Raw genomic sequence first — 16,976 nt, forward strand, 5'->3', positions numbered from 1 at the left:
AGAGCTTTGGATTGGAGCTCGTTACCTGCCGTTCTCATTGGATGTAGATGTGAAACTTCACGGATTGGTGGGAAAAACAGCAGGTAGGACATCTTCCACTTATGATTGGCTGTCTTGGAAGACCAACGTTATTGGAGAATCAGGGATTGAGTAAGCAAGTCCTGAGAAATGATTGGGAGGGACGACTCCGGATGTGCTTGACTGAACACTGATTGGTGAATTGAGGGGTCAGGAAGAGCCGTTCGCCACGAGGATTGGCGGTGGAGTGTCCCATGGAAACGGAACCCAGAACTGCAGCCAGGGGCTTGCACGGGGGCGGGGCAGGGTCTTTCCAAGGCGCCTGCGCTAAACCGGCTTCTCGGCGCCATTTTGTCCCGGCAGCTGTGGCCGCAGCTCTATCGCATTTTATGTTTCTGGCGTGAAGAGAGCGGAGGCTTTATCTGCTAGATTTATTTTAATGAGGCACCCATTCACCGTTCGCTCCAGGACAGCATTCAGTGAAGGTCGGTGGAGTCGCAGAGCTGTCGAAAAGGTGAGTTGGAGGCTGTAGTTGTCCGATTGACTAAGGGATGGCGCAGCTTTAGCGGCACCGGCACCGGAAGTGAAGGGGCCGCAGGCGGCCATGGTTAAAGTAAGTTTCCCCGCCGTGGGGTGGGCGTGGGGGCGGGGTGTAAGGGGGCGAGGCTTCCTCTCCCGCCGAGCGGGAGAGAAAGGTCGGGGAGGCTTACTCGTGGGCCTGGAAGGTAATCCTGTGACCCCTCCTCGAGAGTATGAGAGGTTTTCTGGATTCTGCACTTCTCTGAGCAGTGTTTTCTCACTTTGGAAGTGCATTTCGGGAACTTGCCATGTTTTCCACCAGGGTAGTAGCCGTAGGGGCGTCCTCGTTAAGACTGGGAGGATTTGGTTCTTTGACACCACCTACGTAGGGGGAGGTGTTTTCCTCCTATCCTTCTTATTACGGAGCCTTGAGGAAGCGAGAAGTCTGGCATTTAGAATGCCAAGGAATTTACTTGCCAGTTCAGAGACTGCTGCTGTGATCATAGTCGAGAAGAGTCTGTCACTGTGCACACGAGGCTACTATATGAAAGAAACTAGCAGTTCCTCTGCAACTGAAAACACTTTTGTTGAAACTACTTCCCCCAAGGGACCTGCGTGGATCTGTTCGCTGCCCCTTGTGTGTTAAAACAAACAAGAACTGACATATTCTCAATGGTACACCTGAGTTACTGACAGTTATAAAGAGTGAAATCAGATGTAAAATATTTTTGGCAATCTACACCGACTACATTTGCACAAGAGGATATTTTAACCAAAGCAGAATTAATTTTTTACCAAGTTGATTTTTCTCAAAATTGTTCATTAAAAATGTGAAATGTGGGCTGGGGAGATAGCTCAGTTGGTAGAGTGCTTGCCTTGCAAGCCCAAGGCCCTAGTTCAATCCCCAGCACCGCAAAAAAAAAAAAAAAAAAAAAAAAAAAATGTGAAATGTATGTCGGTGTTTCTAGTGAGTGATCTAGTCATGCTTATCTGAATACCTGCTTATAATTAACCTTAATACGTGCATATTAAATCAGTGCTGCATTAGGTAGGGCTTGACTAGAGGACAGTTGATTTAACAACTTTTGGGTTTTTTTTTGTTTTTAGCAGTTGTGTTGAAGACAGCAGAACATCTCAGTGACAAACAGCCTAAGGTATTACAGAGGTGAGTTTTAATATCTGTAAGACTCTTTACAGTTGAGTTGGATCATCAGGAAAAGTTTTCTGTGGACCAGTAAGTAAATACTAGAATGGAAGAATGGTAGTTGAAAGATGTTTTGTTTGGTCAAGGGTTCACGTAAGTCTGCTTAATTAGCTTCTGATGTGATGTTTGTAATCCCCAAATTCGGATATCCTTAGAATTGTTTACCTAATCATGTAGTCCTTATTTCTGGACTTAAGTGCACTTCATGTTTTTATGATGGAACACTGGATATTTTTGACCCATTCCCCCATGTAAAAATTTCTCATACTAAGATCTTAACAATAAGCATGTTTAAGAGTGAGGTGATTTTTTTTTAAGGTAATTATAAAACAATAGAATATAAAATTTCCCAGAGGATAATCACCAGCAGTTATGTTATCCAACTTTACCATTATTATCTGATCCAAATATGCAGTGTGTGCCCATGAGCATGTGGAAATTACTGAAAAACCCGACGAAAATAAAAATTTCTTGTATTTCCTCTACCAAATCGTGATAAATACAGTTTATACTGTGCAGAGGGTTGTTTTTGATGATTTAAAATGTCGTTTTAATTGTACTTATTTTGTTGCTCATTGGGAACATCAGAAATACTTTAAAGCATCTTTCATGGCTTCATACTGTTATACAGGACAGATGTACCATAATTCATAAGACCTGTTTTGTAAAAATAGAAATATAATGCCTAAAGGATTGTACATTTGAGAGTTTGGATACATGTACTACCGTTGTCCATCAGTTCTGATTTTATTTGTTGCCCTTTTTTTAAATTGCATTCCCCCCTTTTCTGTTTATTCTTTATTTTTATTTCTGAGGTCTGATACTCAAATAGAATTATCACAACTTTTTTTTTTGGTCCTCTCAAGGAGATCGAGTCTTACCATGTTATCTAGGCAGACCTTGAACTTCTGGACTTAAGCAGTCCTCCTATCTTAGCCTCTTAGGTAGCTGGGACCATAGGTGCACCACTGCACTCGGGCTGAATTGTCATGATCTTTAAGTTACCCATATAGTAAAATCTGGAAACTTTGTGGACCTTAAGAGTAATTTCTTGAAATTGTTTCTTTTTTTATTTTGGAATCGTTAAGCATTTGTATAGTGAGACTTTGTGCTACGCAGAAAATGACAGGGCTAAGTTCAAGATATTTTTATGGTATAGTTGGTTGAGTATTACTACTTTGTGTTTCACTGAAACCTTCCCTAAAGTTTCCTGTACTCATGTGCATTCCCTCAGTGCTTTTGTAGCCTCATAGGACCCTTTACATGCCTTTCACCTGTCTTGTCTTTGCAATTGTTTGTCTCTAACCCCAGTTTGAGGATGTTCTCAAAGGCAGCAACTGTTTTTAATAACCAATATGTTCCTCCCCTGATATGATGTGGTAAGATTGAATCTGTATGCACAAAAAATATGAGAAATAATAAACTAACATAACATTTGTAATAGTACTTTTAAAAATTAATGATGTTCGACAGATGCCAGGCTAACCTTCAAATTGTTTAATGTTCCAGATACTTAATACTGAATTGATTTGTAATTATTAATAAAATACATATTCATAGAACCCATTAATAATGTATCAGCATACTTTTCCTAAGACTTCATTCCTTAATTTTTATTTAAGGATTTTATGATATCTTAATAGAAGGCAACTGTAGATAAATATTAACTGAAGAGTTACTAGACAATTTCATAGGTTTAAATGAAGGAAATTATGATAAAATTGCACGTCTTTATAACCTACTTTAGTGAACTTGACGAGAGTAATACTTCATACAAAATTAAAATGTCAAATTTTGAATGATGTTTCAGTGATATAAAACTATTTTTGAAAGAATATTGCGTTTACAGATTCAAATAAAGATATATATAATTAGCTGCTCTATGTGGTATTTTTTACTAAAATCTCACAGTTAGGACAGCCTTGTATTTGTTTATCCATTCATATGGTTCCCGATTCTGAATTGTTTTGTTTTTGGTTTTGGTTATTTTGAGACAGTGACTGGCTATGATTCTTAGACAGGTCTCAAACTCCTGGGTTCAGATGTTCCTCTTGCCTCAGTCTCTTGGGTAGCTGGGACTACAGGCATGCACCACCAGGAGTGGCTTCCATTTTTTAATTTTTAAGTAATACTTAAAATTTTTAATCAAAGAACACCATGAGCATATTTATGGGGTCCCTCTTTGTAAAAACTTAAAAATTTTACCAATGAAAGAGTTCAGCAAAATAATTTTTATTATTTACAATAGTCTGTATTCTAAATGTTTAAGCTATAACATACTCAAAAGAAGTCTTTGTCTTTCAGAATAAGACTGGTTTTGTGAGGAAATGAAGCAGTGTGTTCCAGTTTTGAAAGACCTGGATTTGCTGTGTTGAAAAATCCCATTTCTGGTGTGTAATTTTACTTTATCCTTAAATAATCAAGGTTGGCCGTGTGTGTGTGTGTGTGTGTTTTGGAAAAATGAAAGAATTTATTCCATTGTATAGTTATTTCTGGAATTGTCAGTGTATGTTGGGAACAAAAGTAATTGCTGTGTTGAAGGTAACTGCTTTCCTAAAATATAGTTATTTGGGGGGAAGTTACATAATTTGCTTATAATCAAAGCATAAATTTTAATCTCTATATGGTCTTTTGCCCTGTTAGTCTTCACTGATGATTTTATGGCCACATGGAGTCATAGATAATGGTTTTTTTCCATATATAATTCAAATTAGAATAACACCATGCTTTAGGATTTGGAGTCATGCAGATCTACTTGAGAAGCTTACTGTCAATAAACAGAGAGCTTAATTAAACATGGAAAGTTAATCTAAAGACATATTTCAAAAGATTTAAGAAAATTAGATAACTTTATTTAAATATTTAAATAATGGCTCCTAGTAATAGCAAAGTTCTGTGTACAATCAGCTCTAGAGATTTTTTAAAAATATTTTTTTGTTTTATTTTATTTCATGTGGTGGTAGAGGATTGAACCCAGGGCCTCATACATGCCAGGCAAGCGCTTTACCACTGAGCCACAACCCCAGCCCCCAGATCTAGAGATTTTTAAGAAACATCACTTTAAGAAAAAGCAGAGGAGCTGGGGATATACATATGTATACATGTGTATATAATTGTGTGTTTATACATACATGTGTGTGTATCCATCTGTCGTAGAGAATTTGGTTAGCATGTACAAAGTCTTGGGTTGGATCCCCAGCACCATTTAAAAAACAACGGCAGAAGGAAATTTATTTATTGGTGTTTGAAGACTTTTTAAGGGTAAAGAAATATAATCTGTAAAATTACAAAGAAAGAAGACATTATAATTGGAAGGAAGGTTGTGAGCAAGAATGTGATTATATATAAGGAAAGCTGTATTTGGGCAGTTGGTAAACCAGTTAGGAAAGGAGGACTTGTAGCTATACCTGTAGAGGTATCAAGAAAACTTTACTAGCTGGGCATATTCCTGTAATCCCAGCAGTTTGGGAGACTGAGGCAGGAGGATCGAGAATTCAAAGCCAACCTCAGCAAAAGTGAAATGCTAAACAACTCCGTGAGACCTGTTTCTGAAAAAAAATACAAAAGAGAGCTGGGATGTGTGGCTCAGTGGTTGAGTGCCCCTTAATTCAATCCATGGTATCAAAAAAAAGAAAGCTTTACTTAAAAAGCATTTGTTACAAAGAAGCGGGGGTGGGGGAAGCAACATGTTTTTTCACCTATTAAGAAAAACGCTCATTAAGGACTACCCAATGCCAATAACTAAATTCACAAGGAGAGTGATAGTGTAAATTAATATAGACCTTTTGAAAACAACATGTTAATGTTTTAAGAGTCATAAAAATAGCTGAATAATAACCCTTTAAATCAGTCCTAAGATCAAAACACAGAAAATTAGCATTTTTATTTATATGTGAGAAACATTTTGTTTCCCTCCCCCTTTTTTGTAGTTGTTAACTACTGGGGGGGGGGTACATTTTCTGTTATTTCACTTAACTGATTCTTACACAGGATGAGCCTTCTAATTATAGATTGACTCTTGATATTTTATTTCTTGTTTGAGTTTTTTATATAGTACTTAGTGGTAATTTGCTGCACATATTTTTCCATATAGCTTTCCCTATTATTTTTAGTTTTCCTGAAGGTTTTTAAATAAACATGGTTTAAAATGTACATAAACTATATTCTTGGAAAATTACTCCAAAATAATGTCCAGTGTGATTGAAAAATTGAAGATACTGAATACAAACTGGAGAGAGCAAGACAAGCTACTGTTGAGGTAGTGTTAGCATGAAGTAAAGAACCTGAAGAGCAAAGGAAATAGGTGAGCAAGAGCTTATTAAGTTTGGAAGGGAAAGAAAGTTGACAGCACTTGACCTCTATTATAGGGGTATAAGGAAAAAAACAACAAATCACACTTCTAAGATTTAAGGAGAGGGAACAGTTACATTAATTGATTTAGAAAGACCAGAGACACCACTTGTAGGTAACAGTGATGTACTCTGTTTTTAAATATGTGATCAAAAACTGGTTTGAGCACCTCTGGGTTCAGTCAATCCCTGGTACCAAAAATTTTTTAAAGTTAACTTTTAAGTATTCCTCAAGAGGAAGAGTTTGGTTTCACCAGTTAACCTCTTTTCAGTTCTTCTACCACCTATTCCCCTCCTGCCCACAATACACAAATGCACACAGCTTGCACATAAACATGCACATACACACCCTTCCTTAGCCTTTTATTCTAAGGCTTAAAAAAGCACGTTTGTGTTTTATTTCTTTTTTTCTCCTGTGGGTTCTCAGGAGAAAAGTTCTGATTTTATTTCAGGAAAAAGCAAATCTTGTAAATGATTAGTTAGGTAAATAGCCATGTTAAATTTTTTTTCTTTTTGATTCCACTTTATAGTTACTTGACAAGATTTTGGTTTTTTTCCCATCTTTGTAAAAATGGTAGCTTTAAAAATCCTTCAGAAAGGGCTAGGGATGTGGCTCCATGATAGAGTATTTGCCTGACATGTGTGAAGTCCTGGGTTTGATCTCTAGCACCAAAAAAAAAAAAAAAAAAAAAAGAAAGAAAAACATTCAGGAAGGTGGGTACTGCGCCACATTCCTACGTTCCTATAATCCCAGCAACTTGGAAGACTGAGGCAGGATTCTGATAATTTCCGAACCAGCCTGGGCAATTTAGCAAGACCTTGTCTCAAAATGTAAAATTAAAAAAAAAATAGGACAGGGGATGTATGTCAGTGGTAAAGTGCTACTGAGTTCAATGTTCTATACCAAAAAAAAAAAAATTCAGGAATAGCAAAGAAAAGACTTCTAGGTTTAGTATGTAGCCATGGAATTTAGTGGTTTGGGGTATATTTCCTCTTCCTTTCTACTCCATCAGTAAAATAGAGGTAATAGAATTCATCTGACAAGGTTGGGATTAGAATTACATTAATATATATAAAATGCTTATTAGAATGATACCTCGTATTTAGGAAGTACTTAGGTATGGGTTCATGGTGTTAATGTGAACATTATTACATGAGTTATTCCAGGAGAGTTTTAAATTATTACGTTACATATTTAAGTACAAAAATAAAACATTTAGACTCTCTTGCATTGCTTTCAAGACCCTCCTAAAGGTCATAGCAACGTTTATTTAATGTTATTTTCTACTTCTTTCCTTCAAGAATCATATGCAGCATTCTTAACTGTCGTTCCCCTCTATAAGCTTCATGTTCAAATACTTTGAAGTAAAGCTTTCTTGATACCTGTATAGGTATATCTACGAGTAATCTCTCCATATTTTCTCCTATATGATTCCTGTCCCTTATTGTATTGCATTTTAGTTTGTTTTTTTCTATGTCCTTCAGTTTGTCATGAAATCTTTACAGGTAGAGAGCTGTACCTTGTTCACCTTTGTAAGTTCAGAACCCATCATAGGCCGTGGCACTAGTGAGTACTTTTTTGTGGAGTGAAATGTTATAAAATATAGAGCAAGGGAAAGATAGCATTTAATGGACAAATGCATGTCAGTAAAGATGTGCTTTGTCACTGTTTGTGCATTCAAGAACCCCTTTATCATGCCTTAAAGTAAGAGTACTTGAAGTTTAGGGAATTGGGTCAGATTCAAGAGCCTATAGGGAGTAATATCACTGTGGGAACTATGCACACAGTGCATAGTTCAGGAATTTTCATTAGGATATTTTCTTTCAGAAAAGTTTGACAGGGACTACCTGGATCAATATTTTTGTTTTGTTTTTGTTTCTTTTTTTTGGTGGTGCTGTGGATTGAACCCAGGGCCTTGTGAATGCTAGGCAAGCACTCTGCCAACTGAGCTATAATCCCAACACCAATCAATAAGTTTTTTAACTCAATTCTACCATCAAAGTAACATTTTTAAAAATCGTAATACTATAATCCATGATGCTAGGATTAAGAATAGGAATTGGATGAGATATTTGTGAGGAGGTATTTGTGAGGATGTTTATTTTATCCTTGGTTGCTGTGATACTGGTAAGGGTTTGGTCCATAAGATTTAGAAGAAATGAGTTATGGGAATTAGGGAGATAAATTGAAGTATCAGAGCCATAGTAGGGATTCATACATCTAAAGAAGCAATTCTTAAAATTTTTACAATAACTTAGCAAGACATTGAATTGAAGAAGCATCATAATAAAGAAACACTAGCTTTGAAAACCAGATGTTATGATCATAAGCCTGTTGGTTTTACTCATTATTGTGACCTCTGAGACAGTTACTGCATGAATTTTTAGTGAATGAATTTCATGGACTAGGTATTTATAGCTCTTAATGTTTTAAAGTTTCACTCCAGCACATTTTTTCAAGTAGAGAATTACTCTGTGTACTTCTCATATCCAAATCAGAAGTATCAGACACTTGATAATTTTAGCACTTACAGAAGTAGTTGATGTTCATATTGGATAGGATCACATTCTGACAAGTTTTAATGTCCCTCCTTATTTTTCAAGGATTTTTTATTGTTTTCTTTCATTCATCCCCCCCTCCCCCCCCTTGCTGGGAATCAAACCCAAGGTCATGAGCATGCTAAACAAGCACTTTACACTGAGTTCTAATTCTAGCCCATGTACTAAGAGTTTTGTTTTCATGGGGCATTAAAATAAATTTCAAATAATAGCTAAGCAAGATGACCAAATAATTTCATTACAGTGAAGCTTCTGTTTTCTATACTGTTCAGTGTCCTTAAATATTTTCTTCTGTAATTAATTTGTTTGTTTATCCATCTATTTGGTAGTGATTTAGACTACATCCTCCCCCCCCCCGCCCCCCCTTTTTAAAAAATTTTGAGTTAGGATTTCAAAAAGTTATCCAGGTTGGCCTCAAACTTGAGATTGTCCTGCCTTAGTTTCCCGAGTACCTGGAATTACAGGCCTGTGTCTCTGATTCTCTGATTCCCAGCTTCTCTGACTTATTAGTATATTAATATAACCTATTATATTAATATATTAATGCATGATTTGTTTAGTAATATATAATCACACACACATTTCTTGACTGCCCGTGGATCTCATTTTGCTTTTGCAGGGAGGTTGGAAACAATTAGATGATAATATTTAATAATATGTTTAGTGCTTCAATGTTACTAGGCCTTTTAGTATATTGATCTCTTTAAGAGTGATAGTTTAAAAATTAAGATACAAATTAATTGGTACTGAAAAGACCTAGTTATTTCCACAGTGTTAAAATAGGGCAAAAATAAGTCATGGAGCCAAGGGTATGTTTTCTTTTTTACCTTTGTTGGCTGGTGATATATTTGATAACATGTTATTGACTCTGCTAATTCTAGCAGACCACATAGGGGTTTTTATTAATTCACCTGTAGGGTTACCTCAAATGCTACAGCAAGCAATAAAAAAAAAAAAATCTCACTTCACCCCATTGGTTCCCTCAAACCAGATTAGAATTCTTACTGTTTCTAAAAAAAAAAAAAAAAAAAAAAAACTCTGTTTCTAAGTTTTTGTGTGCTATCATACAGCTGTGTGCAGTGTTTGTTTAGTTTTGGTGGCTTATATCTTGGTCAGAGGGGGCAGGGAAAGGGATTTTCATACAAGGAAATACAGCAAAACAAAAAGCCCTCTTCCTGTTTCTTATTTATCATGTGATAATGCTTTTAAGACCTTAAATATACGTACATGGTGGCAAACTGCTGTTTTCCTCCCAGTTTTGAACTTCTGCATTTTATTACATAGTCATGAAGAACTAGTCTGTTCCCAGTAAATACTAAAGCCGCAGAACTTGCTTCTCTGATGCTGGGTTCTTCCTGTTTTGTCAGATTTCCATTTAGGGAAAAGAATAGATTTTAAAGTAGGCTAGCTTGAGTTTCATGTTTAAAGCTTCTCCTGAAATTCATTTTGGAAGCCATCCAGATATCTAGAGGGGAAGGAAAATGGCACGTCATGTCTCCACATAGTCATTTGTCAGAAAGCTGTATTTGGCTTTGTATCATGAGAGAGATTGCCAGGAAGGAAGAGAAATTGCTTGCTGTCAGAATTTTTAGTGTATGACTTGCCATCATTGTGGCTTGCCTTTGGGCTTTCTGTGTCAAACATATTTGTATTTGTGAATGAATTATATTGCCTCTGAAGGAATGATCTGTGCTCATTTCAAATAGACTTTTTTCCTAGAAATATATAAGAATTACTTTCAGTCACATTTATTCCACATAACAATAGGAACAGTTAAAATTCAGAATATTAGAATAAAAATGTATCACTACATTGTGAATGTGGGTTATCTTGTGCAAAAGTTGCAGTAAAACCATTTTAAGAATCTTGCACAGTGGCACATGCCTATAACTGCAACTTCTTGGGAGGCTGAGGCAAGACAATCAAAAGTTGGAGGTTAGTCTTGGTACCTTAATTAAGCCCTGTCTCAAAATAGAATTTAAAAGAGCTGAGGGTGTGACTTAATGGTAGAGTTTGCCTAGCATGTGTGAGGCCCTGGGTTCAGTCCCTAATACTGAAGAGGGGTGGGTGCAGGGAGTCTTTCACAATTAAAGTAGTGAATAAATAGAACATTTTTAAGTTAGAAATCATGAATTAGCTGTTGCTTTTTCAGTTCTGTGAGGTGAACTCGTAGTTAATACAATGTGTCAGAACATGCTTTCACTATAAACCTGAATACATTGCAGGTAAGGAAATCTTGCAATACCATTCTTATCTTCTACTATGTGGAACCAAACTCTTCTATAAATGTATTTTACCAAATTGACTTTATGTGTTTTAAGTCAGAGCTATTTTTCTTCTTAGCTATACTTTCTGTATTCACAAACAAATGCACAGAGCATTTTCTATTGGACATGCTTCTCACAGGAAAGAAAACTAATAATCACCAAGATAATGCTTCCCTCTACCTTCAGGTTTCATGAAAAATTCAGCCACTTTTTTTTGAAGAAAGGAAAGAATTAAGTTTAAATGTTGGTAAAACTAATTATTCTCAAAGGTCATATTCTAAATAAAGATTGCTATGCTTTGGCTTGAATAAAAGCCTAAAATTGTAAAGTTAAAAAAGAGATGCTTTTTAATCCCTGACCATTAATGAACAATTATACAATTCCTTATTGGGGCCCCAACTCTTCATCCATCTTTATGTTGGAAATATTCTAACACCTTTGTGTTGCTCTTTTTGAAAGCTCATGTTGAATTGTGAAATATGTGCAATCATCTGCTGTTATTTTCCCCTTTTTTCACTTAAGTTATGTACTCTTTGGGTACTGGGGATTGAACTCAGGGGCACTGGATCACTGAGCCACATGCCCATACCTATTTTGTTATTTTATTTAGAGACATGGTCTCACTGAGTTGCTTAGCACTTCAGCCTCCTGAGCTGCTAGGATTATAGGCATGCACCACCATTCATATACTCTTATTTAGGAAACATTTCTCATAAAATCAAATGAGGTTTTCTTAAATACCTCTTGCCGCCTATTGCTTCATTCTGCTGATTTGCTTTATAATAGAAGTATAATTTCTTAAATACTTTTAGGTAACCTTTCTGTTGATCCTGTTGGCTTTTGATAACCTGTAACCAAATCAGTGATTCTCAAATTTTAGTATATTCAAAAGAATTTACTTATCCCAAATACAGATTCTTGGGCTCCCCTTTAGACCTAATGAATTCAAATCTTTGTAGAGTTGTTATGCTGGTAGTCTTCAAAACAGTTTGAGAAAGTTATTGCTTGCATTCCTATTATCATCTAAATTTTATTCTTTTATCCTTTTACTTTTTATAGATTAGTCTCTTTTCTTTCAGTTGTTAGCTTTTCATAAGTTTTTTCCCTACTAACAGTAGACATCCTTTGTCTTTTCTCTTGAATTCCTTTGAGTTCATTTGCCAGGTATCCAGGAAACTCCCAGATTCACTTCCATGTTTATCAGATTTTTTGCCCTCCCTTTCGCAAAGCACATATTTGTAGTTTAGTGTATATACATTCAGTGTATGAGTTCATAATAATCATTTCTAATAGACCTTGCTAGTGATTATAAAATGTCTGCTTTTCTTACTGGGGAAGAACTGTAATTTTCTTGACAATATGATACATTGTAGGCATCCAAATGTTTCCTTTGAATTTTTACTGCTGTCAGATGATTACTGCTGACTCTCAAACCAGTGAAATCAACAAGATAGGTTATCTTTACACCTCCAATTCCTTTTCACTTTCTCTAAATTATCTGTATTTCCTTGATGCTGTCTTAAGAATAATTCTCCCATGTTACATTGTCCTTGAATTCTGTTGGCTTTTTTTATAAAAACTAAGTTCAAATTATACACTTCAAGTAAGGAACCTACTCTTTAGCAGTCTTTTAATCACATATACCAGCATTTACTTTTTAAAAGATACTATGTATTAGAAGGATATACATAATGGTGTTTAAATATATGAGGGGCAATATCTAGAGAGTTGCATATACACATACCACGTATTTCAAGTATAATAAACAGTGAAAGGAAACTCAAGAAAATCAAAATATTTTTGGTAGTGGGAATATGACTGGTTATCTTGTGATTTTCTGTTATCATTTTAAAATTTACATTAGGAGGGTGAGATACCATTTCATAAGAATTTCAAATAATTTTTTTAAAGTAAAGGGCAAGAATCTCTAGTTTCTGTGCCATTTAAGAGTTCTAATAGGTGATTGATGTTAAACCAAAGACAGAAATACATTTTTGGATTAAAATGAAATGCCCCTTTACTTAAATACTAATAATAAGGTAATGTTCTAGTTTAAAGAAAAAGGCTTATCCAGCACACTTAGAGCAATGTTATAAAAAGGATCCCAAGTGCACATGTGTTTGGATGGTCTTAGATGCCCAGTTCTTTTTTCCTATGCTTAAATCTGGCTTATTATGGTACAACTGAATATAGTAAAATGCACCCTTTATAGATACTATTCTATGAATCTTGAAAAACTTAGTTTTACAACTAAATATAATGAAGATAGAAGACATTTCCATCATTACAGAAACTTGCCTTATTCTTCCTTACTCTTCTTGCCCCATGAGAATTATTGATGTTTTTCTGATCCTGTAAGTTTTGCCTTTTTCCAAAATATCTCACTTGTAATTAAACAGTATGTATGAGTCATACGGTGTTACTTTTCATTGCACTTATATAAACACCTGTCAGTAGAAATACTGAGTTATATGTTGAGTTAAATTTCATAAGAAATTGGTGAACTGTTTTCAAACTCAGCCATATCATTTTACTTTACAGCATCAATAACCATTCCGTTTAGTCTGCATCCCCACCAATGCTTGGTGTGATTAGTCTTTAATTGTTCACTATCTAAGGTTGCATAACTCATTGTAATTTTAATGTGCACTTCTGTAATAGTGAAAAGCATCTTTTCACGTATGTATTTGTCATCCATATCTCTTTAGTGAATTGTCTGGCTCTTTTGTCCATTTTTTAAAATTAGGGTATTTCACATTGCATCATTTTGAAACTTCTGTATATGTGCTTTGCCACAAGTCCTTTGTTATTTGATTTGCAAGTATTTTTCCTATTTTGTCATTCTTGTAACTGTTTTTAGTAGAGTGCAAGCTTTTCATTTTGATGAAATTGTGTAATTTTTATGGATTATGCTTTCTAATATAGTGTGGATGACTTTTTTTAAAAACCAGTGAGTGATCTTGTTTTCTTCTAAAAGTTTTATAGTTTGACAGTACTATCTTAATGTTGCAATATACTGTTTGCTGTTCTATATTTATATAATGGAGAAATAGCTGCACAGAGTAAAAAAAAATTCAACTTTTTTTTTTAAGTTTTATAATTTGCGGTACATTTTGATCTGTGATCACTTTTGAGTTACTTTTTGTATGTGTGTTTTTAAAAATTATCCTGTATATGGATGTCCCAGTATTCTAGCATTTGTTGAAAAATCACTATCCTTTCTCCACTGATCTGCCTTTTCATCTTTGTCAATCAGTTGATATTTGTGAATCTTGTATTGGACTCCATTGTGGTTTCATTAACATTTTGTCTGCAGCATTAGAATAAGACAGGGGTTTTTGTTTCCTTTGAATTTTTACTGTTTACTTGCTGTGTTAGAGATCAAACCAGGACCTCTCACACATACTAGGTAAGCACTACCACTGAGCTATATCGCCAGCCCCATAAAGACTTGAAGCCAGGTTGTCTCTCTACATGTTCTTTTTCTGTACTATTTTGTCTTTTCTAATTGCTTTTCTCAAACAAATTTTAGAAATAGCTTATTGAGTTCTACCCTTCTTGCTTATATGTGCCTCTGGGGTATGTGATTAAGTTTACAGTGAATTTATAAATGTCTTTACAAATTGACATTTAACCATACTTGGTCTTATGATGACTTTTAATTCTTTCTATAACATAAAAATCATGCCTGAGTTTAAATTTCCATCTTTACATTTTTGTTCCCTTTTTAAGTGGTACATAATCCTCATTTTTTTTGAGTATAATTTGTTCAAAATCATACAATAATTTAAAATGACAAAGCCAGATTGAAACCTGTATCAATTTATAAACTACATCCTGGGTTTAATTAACAGTGCTAGCTTTCTTAAATTAATGTGATTATACTGGGGTAAACTGAAAGCCTCCAGCTTCCTTTATCAAGAAAAATCCCATTGCAGTGCTTCATTAAACGAATTGATCCTACAAATTTTACATTTCTGAGCTCCATTTTCCAGAAATTTAGATAAATCATACTGACATTTCTGAACAAGTATTTTTTAAGTAGCATACCTTATTTTGCACTTTTACTAGGAATTATTTCTATAAGAGGTGTACTGTGAGAGGGAGGAGGGTAGGGAAAATGAAAACACTGGGGTTTGAAATGGAGTAAATTTTATTACATGCACTATTATACTTAACAATAGTGCACCAGTTAAAATGTTTTTTTAAAAGACATGTGCCTTAAACATTTGAATGCTTGACTCCTTGGCTCACCAGTTAAAGTAGGCAGGTGTCGTTTTTATCTTTTAAACAACTTATAGTAAAATGTAGGTCAGGTACCTATAGTCTGGGGGGCCATCGTAGACCTTGTAGATTCATACAAATGGTCGGACAAGTGGTCTCAGTGGTAGAACCAAAGCTTTACCTAGGGTTAGGAGCAACTGCACCATTACTGATTTTCTGTTTTGGATTTTCTTAAAGTTGACATTTAAATAAGAACCATATAAAGAGGGCTTTTGGCAAGGGGAAAAATATAATGATCATTTTTGAAGGCTTTTTGTGGCAGGTTGGTGATGTGAGTCATTAGGAAAGACCTGTCAAGAAATAGCCTAGACACAGGCTATTTAACTGTGAAGTAAATTCACAGTAGGAGAGTAAAATCTACGTCAAGTCTGGATTGCATTTCCAAAGGTAAGAAGTTTTAAAATTAGAGAAATATTAGGAGCTAGTATTACACATAAACACATTTTCATTTAGGAATTTTTTCTGTTTTTTTAGCATTGTGATATGTGGATATTTTTATAAAATGAAAACATTGTAATTTTAATTTGCTGCTTAGCTTGTGAAATTTATCCCAATGTTTCAATCATTAATGACCTGTGACTTCATTTTTTAGGTCCCTTTAGGAGTGACAAAAACAGATGGATTGTCTTATCAGATAAGTTATTTTATAGTCTTGAAGTACATTATATTATGTGGACTTTCTAAACCAGAACGTGTGTCCTTTAAAACTTTTTTTTTTTTTTTTTTTTTTTTAGGTACCGGTATCAAGATGATTTACAGCAACAAGGTATTCAGTCTTAAAATAAACAAACATTGTATTCATGTCAAAGTAAAACATCAGCTTTTTTTCCTGGAGGCTTGCTATTTTTCAGTGGTATGATTACAGCATGCTCATACAATTCAACTTAATAGTGAAAATCTCGTTTTTCTTTCATATTAGCTGTCAAGCTGGATGTATCTATTTTAAATTCATCTGATATTATGGCAAATTTACATTTCTTTAGTACCAGTGTCTTGTCTTTTGAAAAGGGGTTATTAGCTGTACTGCTAGGAAATTAAAATTTTGTACCCATAGCATAGTAAGTAAAGATTTAGGACTGGCCCTAGTTGACTGAGGGATAATCAATTTGTCTGAAAATAGATCCAATTTAGTATTATTTGGGTGCTTGTCCAAGGCCAACACTTACGTATGTCACTTTCTGCTAAGTATGAGTTGTAAAATGTAGCAGGTAATTTTATACTATAGAAGTCATGATATCACAATACTGGTTTTGAATTGTTAACTCTTCAGGTATAATGATATGCTGTTTACACTACCCAGATGCTTAAAGTCCAGGAATACCCTGCAGCTAAACTCTCAGTGACTAGATTACCTTCTTAGGAAAGCGTAACAGTTGAATGGAGTGATGCTGGCATGAACCCAATAAAGGGTGTGTATACTCAGCCTGAGTTCAGATTGTTCCTGCTCTGAGTACAGCTGTTCAGGGTACAATTGTTTTTTCAGGCCACAATTCTAATTTTTTCACTTAGTAACAGTTTTCTTTACACAGCACTTTTATATATATTCTTTCTTAGTTTTGGCATAAAAGCTGTTGGGTGAGTGTCTGGTTTTTTGTTGTTAACTTTACAGATAAAGACAGTGACAGTAGAAATCCTTAAAGCCACTCCTCTTTACCACAATAAAAGGAAAACAACAAAAATGTTTTTGACTTCTCAGATAATCTGTCTTTCTAAAAATATTGAAAACATCTTTCTTCTGCATCACACCTAAAAGTCAACTATGGTTGATGACCAACA

At 34.9% G+C, this 16,976-nt stretch overlaps 1 long non-coding RNA gene across 1 annotated transcript; it reads left to right on the forward strand.

The window, feature by feature from the left end:
• Positions 1-56: 56 nt before the first annotated feature.
• Positions 57-16,870, forward strand: LOC306653056. Its single transcript, XR_013761621.1, has 4 exons — positions 57-631; positions 1,645-1,702; positions 4,046-4,131; positions 15,793-16,870. It is a non-coding gene; the product is annotated as an uncharacterized lncRNA (long non-coding RNA).
• The last annotated feature ends 106 nt before the right edge of the window (positions 16,871-16,976 follow it).

Source organism: Sciurus vulgaris (genome assembly GCF_902686455.1).
Source record: "Sciurus vulgaris genome assembly, chromosome: 2".
Lineage (NCBI taxonomy): Eukaryota > Metazoa > Chordata > Mammalia > Rodentia > Sciuridae > Sciurus > Sciurus vulgaris.